At 21.7% G+C, this 12,057-nt stretch overlaps 1 protein-coding gene and 1 long non-coding RNA gene across 3 annotated transcripts in view; one reads left to right on the forward strand and one right to left on the reverse strand.

Moving 5' to 3' along the window:
• Positions 1 to 1,280, reverse strand: part of LOC127289190 (cholecystokinin receptor type A-like) — a 53,273-nt gene extending 51,993 nt beyond the window's left edge. Inside the window, exon 1 of one of the 2 annotated variants that reach the window (XM_051316989.1) lies at positions 1,178 to 1,280. The gene's annotated coding sequence lies outside the window, so the exon portion shown is untranslated. The remainder of the gene's footprint in view (positions 1 to 1,177) is intronic. The other variant, XM_051316990.1, reaches the window with a different exon arrangement.
• Positions 1,281 to 10,391: 9,111 nt separating this feature from the next.
• The window catches only part of LOC127289193 (uncharacterized), a 30,888-nt gene continuing 29,222 nt past the window's right edge, over positions 10,392 to 12,057 (forward strand). Inside the window, exon 1 of the long non-coding RNA XR_007844137.1 lies at positions 10,392 to 10,532. This is a non-coding gene — a long non-coding RNA (uncharacterized LOC127289193). The remainder of the gene's footprint in view (positions 10,533 to 12,057) is intronic.

Genomic DNA, 12,057 nt, shown 5'->3' on the forward strand with positions numbered 1-12,057 from the left:
TGTATAACGTTAAAATTCGTAAATGCGAGTGAAATTTCAAAATTTTTAAAAAAACACAATTAAATTAAAAAGAAAATTTATTTTCTCTAAATGGTAAATTTAATTTTTATCATTGTATTGTGACACCTTCATTAAAAAAAAAAAAAAAAAAAAGAATTGATGGGTGGGTGAAAATTTCAAGAAGTTTTCGTTTTGTTAGTGAAAATTGCTACTGTCTACATTGTCAAGTTCAAAGCCTATAATTTCAAAAAGGAGAGAGAGAGAGAGACTAATTGAAACTTTACATTCTCTCTTCCTATATACTTTTAGAAAAAAAAATCGGACAGGTCAAAGTCATTTTTAATTCTCTAATTAAAAGGATCGCCTTTGTCCCTTTTTAACTTTATCACACATATTACAAAAGAACTATCAATTTTCAAAGATCGATTTAAAAAAAAAAACCAGTCAAACGAAACCTTTTGTAAAAGTAAAATATATATGTATTATATACTCTTTTCTCTGAACGAATAAACGGTTTGCAAAAAAAAAAATTTTTTTTCTTTCTTAAACATATTATAAATTTTTTCATAATATTTATAATACTGAGCGAGATTTACTTTGAAAATAAATTTCTTTTTAGTATAAAAAAATTTTAATTTAATAAAAAAAATTTCTTTATTCAATGCCAAATTATTTTTATATTATATTCTTTTATAATTTATTTCAAATATTAAAATTTTTTTTCATACAATTGTTACGTATATTGTAAATAAGTTATTATTATTTTATTTAGTTATTTTTTATATTATTATTTTTATATTAAGAAAAAATATTTTAACAATAAAAAAAATATACTTTATTAAATTCGATTCATTATTTAAAAATAAAATTAATTATTTATCTTTAAAATTTAAGACTTCAAAAGTTTAATATTTTTCTAAAAATGAAAAAAAAATTTTTATTTTATAATAATTTATTTTACTTTATTTCTTTAATCATTTATAAAATAAACTTATTATAACTAATTTATTAAGAATTAATAATTATAGGAAAATATTAATTTTGTAAAATATTAAGAATTGAATACAAAAAAAAATTCACGAAAAATTTTAATTCCATTAAAATCACCATAAAATGGAAATTTATTTTTTCTTTTATTTATCAAAAAAAAAAGAAAATGTTTTTTCTTTTTTAATACATATTTCTTGAGGAGAAAAAAAATTTAAGCCTGATTTCAATGATAGAGCTCAACGTAGATTCAGACGAAATGCGCGCGCGACGAATACTGGCCGCTGACTAAAGCCGACGTGAATCGTCTGCACGGTTTAACCACCCCTCACACACAATCCTTTCTCCTTCAAATAACTCACTCCCTGTTCAACCGACCCTCCCTCCCTCCCCCCATTCTTCCCTCTCATCCTTTTCATTTCATCCTGTTTCTACACTATCTTTTTTTTTGCAACTTCCTTTCCTCTCTCTTCCTGGTTAGCCCCAATTTTTAACCCCCTTTACCCGCACCCCCTTCGGACAGAAAAAAAACATTGTCACACCAAATCTGAGAAATACAACCAAAAAAGAAAAATCTCGTTTTTAAAATTTTATGACGATAAATCATCGTCTGTCTCCGCCAAACTCTTTGTGTGATTGCATCAAATTGGACTTTTTAACGAAATTTCCAATCTGATCCATACACACTCGAGTGTAAACAACATTTGCATTTTCGTTTGAATGGAAAATAGATGACAAAATCGAATAACGTATATATGTATATATACATATATATGTAGATATACATGAATATATCTATATGTATATATATATATATATATATATATATATATATATATACATACATATATCAAATGCTAGAAAATGACGTGAAATCTTCAAATGAGAGACGAATGCTCAAAATTTATTCACCGTTAAATTGTACACGAAATATTTCGAAAAGATAATTTACATATTTAAAAAAATATTCAAAAAAAAGGAGAAAAATAATTGGCTATTTAGAAACGAGATTGCACCCTATTTTAAAAAAAAATTGTACACGTTTCAATTTGTTTTACTAAATTAATAAAATATTTTAAAATTTAATTTTTTGAATTTTTTACAAAAGTAAATGAAAAATTATGCCGAATTTTTAAAATATCCCTAATCATCTAACCTACAGTCGCTCAAAACAAAATTAGTTTCTCCTTATTATTATTCATCATTAATATAAAACAAACCTTTTTTTCAAAACCGCTTTCATTTTTCCAATATATCTTCTTTTGTGTCGCCAGTCAACTGAAACAAAAATAAAAATTAGTAATTAATTTTTATATTTAAAATTTTAATTGTATATTATTAATTGAAAGAAGACACTTGAATTAATAAATTACAGTTTCGGAATATTGGATTATTATATTTTCTTTAAAACAATTTAATTGATCTACCATCTTTTAAGAATAAGAAGGAGGAAAAGTTAAGAAAATCTATTTGTGTTATTCACCTGGTGTAAATCATCTTACGTAAGGAAAAAGTATTGAAAAGAATATTATATACACCTACATCCTGTTATTCCGTCGAGTCAAGTAAAATTATTTTAATTGCTTATTAGTTTAAAATTGCAAATTTAGAAATGTTTTTTTAAAAAATGCTGCAATTATGATTTAGTGACAGCGGTGGGATTAAATTTTGCTCTTAGAATATTATAGCAAAATAATTAGTTTACATAACACAACATCGTTAAAAATATTTTGTGTTATCTATATTTAAATTAAAAAAAAAAATTATTGATAATATTTTGTTGTAAACCAAAATCTGTAACATTATCATTGTTAGTAGCTGCATTATGTAACCGTCATACAAAATATTGATGCAATATTATTATTATTATTATTAAGACATTTTCCTTGCATCTTGTTCAAGAGAATTACATGCACAATAATTGAACGCCTTTGGCTTAGTTACCAAGTTTTGAAAATTGATTGTTTGTATCGATCGATTCAAAGTAGGAGGTATACGGCTTTGTGGCACCGAGTGTTGCTCAATAGGTTTCACTATATGTACATTGATACTTGTTATTTTGCTCAATTGCTGCGAGAGCTTACGTCTATACATCTATATATTTATATATATATATATATATATATATATAAACGCCAACATCTCGTTTCTATTTGGAATTTATTACCCTTATACTACACCTGCAACTCGTTTCTGTAATTAAATTTCCATTGAGTGTTGTTCAATAATTGCTTCCCTCTTTGCGCAAAACTAAAAAAATTTTTTCAAATTTTATTAAATTATTTTTTGTTATTCTATTTTTTTGTATTAACTATATAAAGTTTAGTGAATAAAATCATGTTTCGTAATTTTGTATCAGATAAATTAATGAATTTTGGTTGAAAGATAATTATTTTAGCATCATTAGTGAAAAGATGCCTTTGGGGAAAATTATTTGACCTTATTTTAACATTTAACGTGAGAAGTCAAGTGTATTTTGTAAATATGTTGCCATTCTCTGTCTCTTGAAATTTTAACCTACAACCCACATACAAGTTTAAACTTTCAACTTTTGCCATTATAGTTTTTGATTTATTCATAATATTAAAACCGAATGAACAATATATATATTTATATGATATGAATTCCGATAGATTAAATTTTGAAACCGATGAATATTTTCTAAGTAGAAAAAAGTGATAATTTTTTTCTTTTTATCTTCAGAAATTTTTATATATTGTAAAAGTCTGTTAACAAGAAGTAAAAAAAACTTAATTTAACCCTTTTAATAATGATAAAGTACCTAAGAAAAATGTTGACATATTTGGGGTGTATGAAAGATTATATAACCTCCAAATTTTGAACTTACCGCACAATATGTAAACACTTCTTTTGAAATGCTGTCAACACAATCTGATAGTAGGATTTATACTGATTATTTTTACAGCAATTTTCCAGGTATTCAACTGATCTACTTTTTCACATTCACTACACGTTATTTTGGCTTTGGAAATTTATGAAAAATTACGTTTAAATTTTTCACTACGTTACTGTGACAGAAGATTTCTCATGCGGTGAAAATGTTGCATCATCCATGATGATAAAATAATTAATAATGACAGCGCAGAATTACTAAGGCCTGATTCTAAGTGATACAAACAGCTATCAAAAATTAGTTACATTTTTCAACACCAGATGGCACGTCTACAAAATGTCAGATCCAAATAGGCCTAATTTCTAATCGTAAATTTTAAGCTTTTACATGAGAGAGAAAAGAATAGAAATATTTTTTGTCCTTTTCTCTCTCATGGTAAAAGCTTAAGATTTTAGAATTAAAGATTTAATTCTGCTTAGGCCTAATTTTCAATACAAAGAAAATATATTAAAGGTTTTTAAAATTATATTTCATTTTTAAAAATTGTTCCCTCACTCTCTGATGCTGTGCATCTTTTAAAAAAATTATTAAAACAAGTTTTTTGATTATTTAAAAGCATCTAATATGTGCTACGGGTGATTCATCAGCTAAATTGGATCGTCGAATCATTTCACGCGCGTCATTCATTAACTAAATCCCCTTTTTCTTATCCAACTTGAATGTCATTAAACATTAGGATAGAATAGTCGGCACAGCAGTTGACTTACTTTTCTGACAGGTGTTCGTGCTAAACGCAGAGCCACGTTAGTGATGGGCTTTACTTGTTAATCGGGCAGAGAGGTCTGGTAAAAGGCAACTTGTACATACTCGAGGTTCTACGATCGTGAGAGTAAATTCTTAATCATTATTAATCCAACTTTTAATTTTATTTTTAATTATTAAGACCTTTTTATTAATAAACGATGTTAAAATTGTTGATAAAACTTTTCATTCGTTAAAATTTTAATATAATTTAGAAGCATTTTGGGATTTTTTGCATATGAAAAATGGGATTTCAAGAAGAAATTGTATTTTCATGATTTGTGATGATTCTTCTTGACATTTTGACTCTCTCTCTCTCTTTTTTCCCTCTTGGTTTTTTGGGAGATGAAAAACAAATAGAAATTAGTTGCTTTTACACACAAACAAAACAAATATATTTACAACGATACGAATTTCTGAAACTGACAGGAGAATTGATATGTTTTAGGCGATGGAGTTAAAGCTTGCCTTTACTGAAACAAAACATTCCACTCTCTCTCTCTCTCTCTGTTTCTCTTTCACCAAAATCTATATTTATCTCTCTTGAAAGACCTCTAGTATGCACGAATGCCTTTTGCCAGACGTGGCTTTTCCTCCCTGTTTGGTTAACAAGCAGAGAGCAAATCGCTAAAGTGGATAATTTCAGTTTATGGTCGTCGTATCAAATTATTATATGGTACTACCATCCAAAATGCACTAGTTACTTGATTTATCGCACTAATTATAAAGCAATGTTTGTTTATATATATATAGATATTGAACGTCTAAAAGCATATATATATATCTAAAACAGTATTAATTCTTATTATTAAACTAAAATGAAAAATCAAATTCAATATATAAAACCGCAATAATCTTTTTATCTCACACCTCTTTTTTTCAGTGAAGCGTTATCAGTGGCGCGAAAAGAACCGGGGTTAATTTCCCGTAAATTGCTCTTTTTTTTACACGTGCACAAAACTACGGAATCTCACTCGCTCTTCACATCCTGTATTATAGCTATACTGATCTGAAATTCGAGGGTTATGCGGTTCTATATATCACTCTTGGGATATCAGATTTCCACACTATAATTTTCAACTTTATAGTCTCGTTCTTCATTATTTCATTCCATAATTATAATTGAATATTAAAAGAAGTTTTTTAAAAACTTTAATTTATTAATTCAAGTGTTTTCAATTAATAATATATAATTAAAATTTTAAATATAAAAATTAATTACTAATTTTTTTTGTTTCAGATGACTGGCGACACAAAAGAAGATATATTGGAAAAATGGAAGCGGTTTTGAAAAAAAAGGTTTGTTTTATATTAATGATGAATAATAATAAATAACACTGAGGAGAAACTAATTCTCTTTTGGGCGATTGTTGGTTAGATGATTAGGTATATTTTAAAAAAATTTTAAATCCGGGATAATTTTTCATTTACTTTTTGTCGATCTATTGAAAGTAGCAAAATATATCGGGAGACTCTTTTATATATTAAAAATTGATCAAATTCGATTCAAACTTGCAACTCGGGGGTTTTTAGAGTTGCTACTTTCGAATCCGATATTAGTCTTCCACAATTTAAAACGGCGGATTTTTTTTTTAATTTATCGAATTCGTTCGAAATTTGTTACTCGGGAGTTTTTAAGGTCGCTGATTACAAATTTGATATCAGTTTTTAAAAATTCGAAATAGCGATCATCATATAATAAATCTATTTATTTTCAATAATTTCCAAGAAATAGAATTCTACCAAAAAATTAAATTTTAATAAAATATTTTATTCATTTAGGAAAAAAGTTTATATCAATTTTGAGAAATTGAAGTTGATTTACACCAGATGTGTGATTTTCTTAACTTTTTCTGCTTATTATTCTTAAAAGATGGTAGATCAATTAAATTGTTTTAAAGAAAATATAATAATCCAATATTCCGAGACTGTAATTTATTAATTCATGTGTCTTCTTTCAATTAATAATATACAATTAAAATTTTAAATGTAAAAATTAATTACTAATTTTTTTTGTTTCAGATTACTGGGGACACAAAAGAAGATATATTGGAAAAATGGAAGTGGTTTTGAAAAAAAGTTTGTTTTATATTGATGATGAATAATAAATAACATTAAGGAGAAAGTATTTCTCTTTTGAGCGACATTTTTTTTAATTTATCGAATTCGTTTGAAACATGTTACTCGGTTTTTTGGGTCGCTGATTACGAATTTGATATCGGTTTTTATAAATTGGAAACAACATTCATAATAAATAAATTTACTTCCAATAATTTCTAAAAAATTGAATTCTACCCTAAAAATTAAATTTTAAAATATTTTATTAATTTAATAAAACAAATTGAAACGTGCAATTTTTGTTAAGTTGTTAAACGTTCACGAATCATCTAAATTATTTATATTTTTAGAAATAAACAATAGAAACATAATTTTGAATAAAAATATTTAAAAAAATATTTCTCTATCAAACTGCGGTATAAGCAATTCACTATATTTTAAAAATAATTTCAAAAGAATATTTACAAAAATATCTCTTATAAAAGAAAGATTCAAAAGGATTATGCAAACTTCTTATCATTAAAAGCGTAGTATTTTCTGTGACGTTGAAAATGTCTAGATTATGCGCAGTGAAAAATTTATTTTTATGCAAAATTATGCGTTAAAATTATAAAAAATTTGTACTTTTTCTATAAAATAATATTTAAAAAAAATAATTTTTTTTAATATAAAGTAGAACTATTAATATTATTAACTAATTTAAAATTAGAAAATAATCAATAACAAATATATACAATAATTTATAAAGTTTTACATTTTTTATACTTTTAAATTCAAATAGGATATTTATTTATATTATTCAATAAATTGGAAATTGGAAATCAATAAAAATAAAAAATTTATTTATTGCAGTAGTTCTAATTTTTATTAAATTATTTTATTATTAATGAAATTATATTAATTAAATATTTAATTTATATAATAAATAGTAAAATAATTAAATCATAATAATAACAATTTTTAATTATTTTTCAAGTTAGTAATTAAAATAAAATAAAGTAAAATATAAAAAAAAAAATAATGATGAGAATTAAAAAAAAATTGCCGGGATAAAGAATCGAACACCGTACCTCCAGGATACTACTCTAGTGCTTTCTTTACTGCGCTGTTTAGGGGGTTCTCTGTCTAATTTTGAAAAATTTTATTTTTCACAGAATTCCAATTAGTGGGTAATTATAGCAAAGCATTATTTATTTTATTAATAATGAATTTTTTAAATTGCAAATTAATTTTAAAAAAGCTAAAAATTTTAAAATTGGTTTTAAAATTCGAAAATTTTTTAAATTAAATTTAAGAGTATAATTTTTTTTTGAAAGATTATTTCAACTACAATTACGTCATTGAATTTTTTTTTTAAATTAAAAATAATTTCTTAAAAAAATTATATTTTTATTTTTTATTAATTAAAATAGTTTAAAAAATATTATGTAAAAATTTGGTAGAAAAATTATTTATATTTAGCAAAATAATCGTTAGTTAGTATTAAAATTTCCAATTCATAAAAATAAAAATTATTTTGCAAATAAATTGAAAACGATAAATTATAAATTTTTTTATTAGGAAAAAATTTGCTCCTTAAAATTTTCTACAAAAAAAAAAAAAAATAGTTAAAATTTCGACGCCTCTCGTTGATAAGATTCCCGTTCATTTGTCAGAATAATAAAATGCCAATTCGAGCTCAGTTCAATATGAAGCTAGTTCAATTGTCATAATAATAAAAGGCTAACTCAGTTTCCGTATAATATAATCCTATCTCGCATTAAATTCAAATTCAAGTTTTCGTAAATTAAAAAAGAAGTTTAAGTCGATCAGAATATTAATTCATATACTTTTTAATGATTAATTAGTGATTAATAATTATTAATAAAATAAGAAATAGAATAAAAAACAAATAATAAAATAAATGAAAATAAAAAAAATTATTAAAAAAGAAAAAAATTAATTTAACCTTGAATTATTTATTACTAATTTTATTTTTTTTATTATAATTTTTTTATTAATTTTTTTATTTTGTTAATCATTAATTAATCATTACAAAATAATATTTTATAATGATTGATTTTGGATAAAATAATTCGACTTTAGATAAAATTTTATTTTTAGTATAACAAAATTATTCTAATAATGCGTTAAAATTATATTGTACCAGCTAAGAAAGACTCTCTCTCCCCTTAGTTACAGAATTCAAATATTATTGGCTATTAAACTTTTGACGCCCAGAAAAATTTTGGAAAGAAGGGGAAAAATTGGCGGTAAACTAAATTATGTACAAAGCATGCATGTCACGTGTATTAAATGTAGCTGATTTTCAATTTATCAGCTGTAAAATATTCCTAAATACACTTAAATTAAAATTACTGAATATAATGAAAAAAAAAGATTATAAAAATGTAGAAAAAAAAAATATTTTATTTAATTATTTAAATTGAAATTTTTTTTAAATTCATTTTTTTAATTTGTAAATAAATTAAAAAATATAAAATAGAAAATAAAATAGAAAATAAAATATAGGAAAATATAAAATAAAATATGAAATAAAATATAAAAAAAAACATAAAATAAAATAGAAAATAATGATAAGAATTTAAAAAAAAATTGTTGAAATAAAGAATCGAACACTGAACCTTCAGCATACTAGCCTAATGCTTTCTTTACTGCGCTATATAGGGGGTTCTCTATCTAATTTTGAAAAATTTTATTTTTCACAAAATTCCAATTAGTGGGTCTTTATAGCAAAGCATTATTTTTTTTATTAATAATAAATTTTTTAAATAGCAAATTAATTTTAAAAAAAGCTAAAATTTTTAAAATTTGTTTTAAAATTCAAAAAAATTTTCCAATAAATTTTTTTTTCAATTTAAGAGTATAAATTTTTCATGTAAAATTATTTAAACAATTACTCGGTCATGGAATTTTTTTTTTAACTTTCAAATATTCTACTATTTTTAAAATAGTTTAAAGATTATTGTGTAAAAAAAAATTAGGGGTAGAAATATTTATATTTAGCTAAATAATCATGATTTAGTATTAAAATTTTCCAGTTCATTAAAATTAAAACAAAAATTAAAACAAAAATTAAAATTAAAATTATTTTGCAAATAAATTAAAAACGATGAATTATAAATTTTTTTATTAGGAAAAAAGTTGTTCCTTTGAAATTTTCTAGAAGAAAAAAATAGTTAAAATTTCATTTTAAATAAAATTTCACTTTTAGAATTTAGAAGCCAAATTATTCTATAATAATGCGTTAAAATTATATAATACGAGCAAGAGAGAAAAAAGACTCTCTCCCCTTAATGAGAGAATTCAAATTTTATTGGCTATTAAAATTTAGACGCCTAGAAAATTTTTTGAAAGAAGGGGCAAAAACTGTCGATAAACTATTACCTACAGAGAACTCTTATTTTTTAAAAAAAATGATTATTTTTAACTTATTAATATTTCTATTAAATAATAGAATTATTTTATTTGTAAAATTGAATATAAAAATAATTTTAAAACAATTTTTGACTATTTAGAATTGAGTTTTATTAAAAATTTTCAACATTTACGAAAATTGATTTTTGAAATTGATCAATTAGGATCGCAAGAGGGAAAATCGATTTCTTCATTTTTATTGGTCAAATTTAAGGGTAAGTAGTGGGGAGAAAAATTGTAAGTACCCTATATTAATTTATAATTAGAAGACGCTTGTCACTGTAAATTGAATCTTCATACTGTGATTAGAAAAAAATTTGAGAATCTCTTAAATATTCGATCAGTGCTATTTTTCAAAAGTGCAAAACCATAGATCAATCAACGGACTACCTATAAAACAATTTCATTGTAAAAAGTAAGTAATATTATTTAAATAAATAAAAATTAATTAATTTTCTAAATTTTTATAAATTTCTATAAAAAAAAAAGAATTTAAAAATTATAATATTTAATAGATTTTTTTTTCATTCAAATTTCAAATATTTAAAAACGTGTTTAAATATTATATTCATTATTTTTTTGAAGAATTATAAAATTTGTAACTTGTTAAGTTTTTTAAAAATAATTTTTATTTAATATTATCAAGAAAGAAAAATTTTCGATTTTCAAATTTTTTTTTTTTTTTTTTAATATTTCCAGTCACTTTTTATTTCATTCTAATATTTAAATATTAAAAAAAAATAAATTAACCAAAAATAAATTTTCCTTTTTGTAAAAAAAAAAATAATTTTTTTTTTTTATTAAATTTAAAATTATTTATATTCATGTAAGGGATTTCAAAATTTAAACTATTATTTTAAAATAAAGATAAAATTTTTTATTTGATTGGAAAAATTAATTTATTTAAAAAAAAAAAATTGTAACTTTTAGTATATCAAAATTATTCGTAAATGATAAAATCTAAATTATATTTATTTTACTGTTAAAAAAAATTTAGACAATTTAAAATATTTTTTTCTGTTAAATAATTAAATTTTTAATTATTATTATAAAGATTTTTTTTATACAATTTACAAGAATTTTTTTATTTTTATAAATTTTTGGATATTTCACAAAAGAAATATATAAATTCTTTAATTAATGTAATTTTAAATAAATTCAATAAATTTTTAGAAAATTTTACTATTAAAAAAAAGTTTAGAGAATTTTAATTATTTTTTCTTTTAAATAATTAAATTTTTAAATATTATTAGAAAAATTTCCTTTTTTTTTATATACAATTTACGAGAATTTTTTTATTTTTATAAATTTTTGGATTTTTCACAAAAGAAATAGATATAAATTCTTTAATTAATGTAATTTTAAATAAATTCAATAAATTTTTAGAAAATTTTACTATTAAAAAAAATTTAGAGAATTTTAATTATTTTTTCTTTTAAATAATTAAATTTTTAATTATTAGAAAAATTTCTTTTTTTTATACAATTTACAAGAATTTTTTTATTTTTCTAAATTTTTGAATGTTTCACAAAAGAAATATATAAATTCTTTAATTAATGTAATTTTAAGTAAATTCAATAAGTTATTAGAAAATTTTACTATTAAAAAAAATTTAGAGAATTTTAATTATTTTTTCTTTTAAATAATTAATTTTTAATTTTTATTATAAAAATTTCTTTTTTCTATACAATTTACGAGAATTTTTTTATTTTTCTAAATTTTTGGATTTTTCACAAAAGAAATAGATATGAATTCTTTAATTAATGTAATTTTAAATAAATTCAATAAATTTTTAGAAAATTTTACTATTAAAAAAAATTTAGAGAATTTTAATTATTTTTTCTTTTAAATAATTAAATTTTTAAATATTATTAGAAAAATTTCTTTTTTTTATATACAATTTACGAGAATTTTTTTATTTTTATAAATTTTTGGATTTT

The sequence above is a fragment of the Leptopilina boulardi genome, unplaced genomic scaffold, assembly GCF_019393585.1.
Source record: "Leptopilina boulardi isolate dan_hultmark-lab unplaced genomic scaffold, ZJU_Lbou_2.1 LbouV2_40, whole genome shotgun sequence".
NCBI lineage: Eukaryota > Metazoa > Arthropoda > Insecta > Hymenoptera > Figitidae > Leptopilina > Leptopilina boulardi.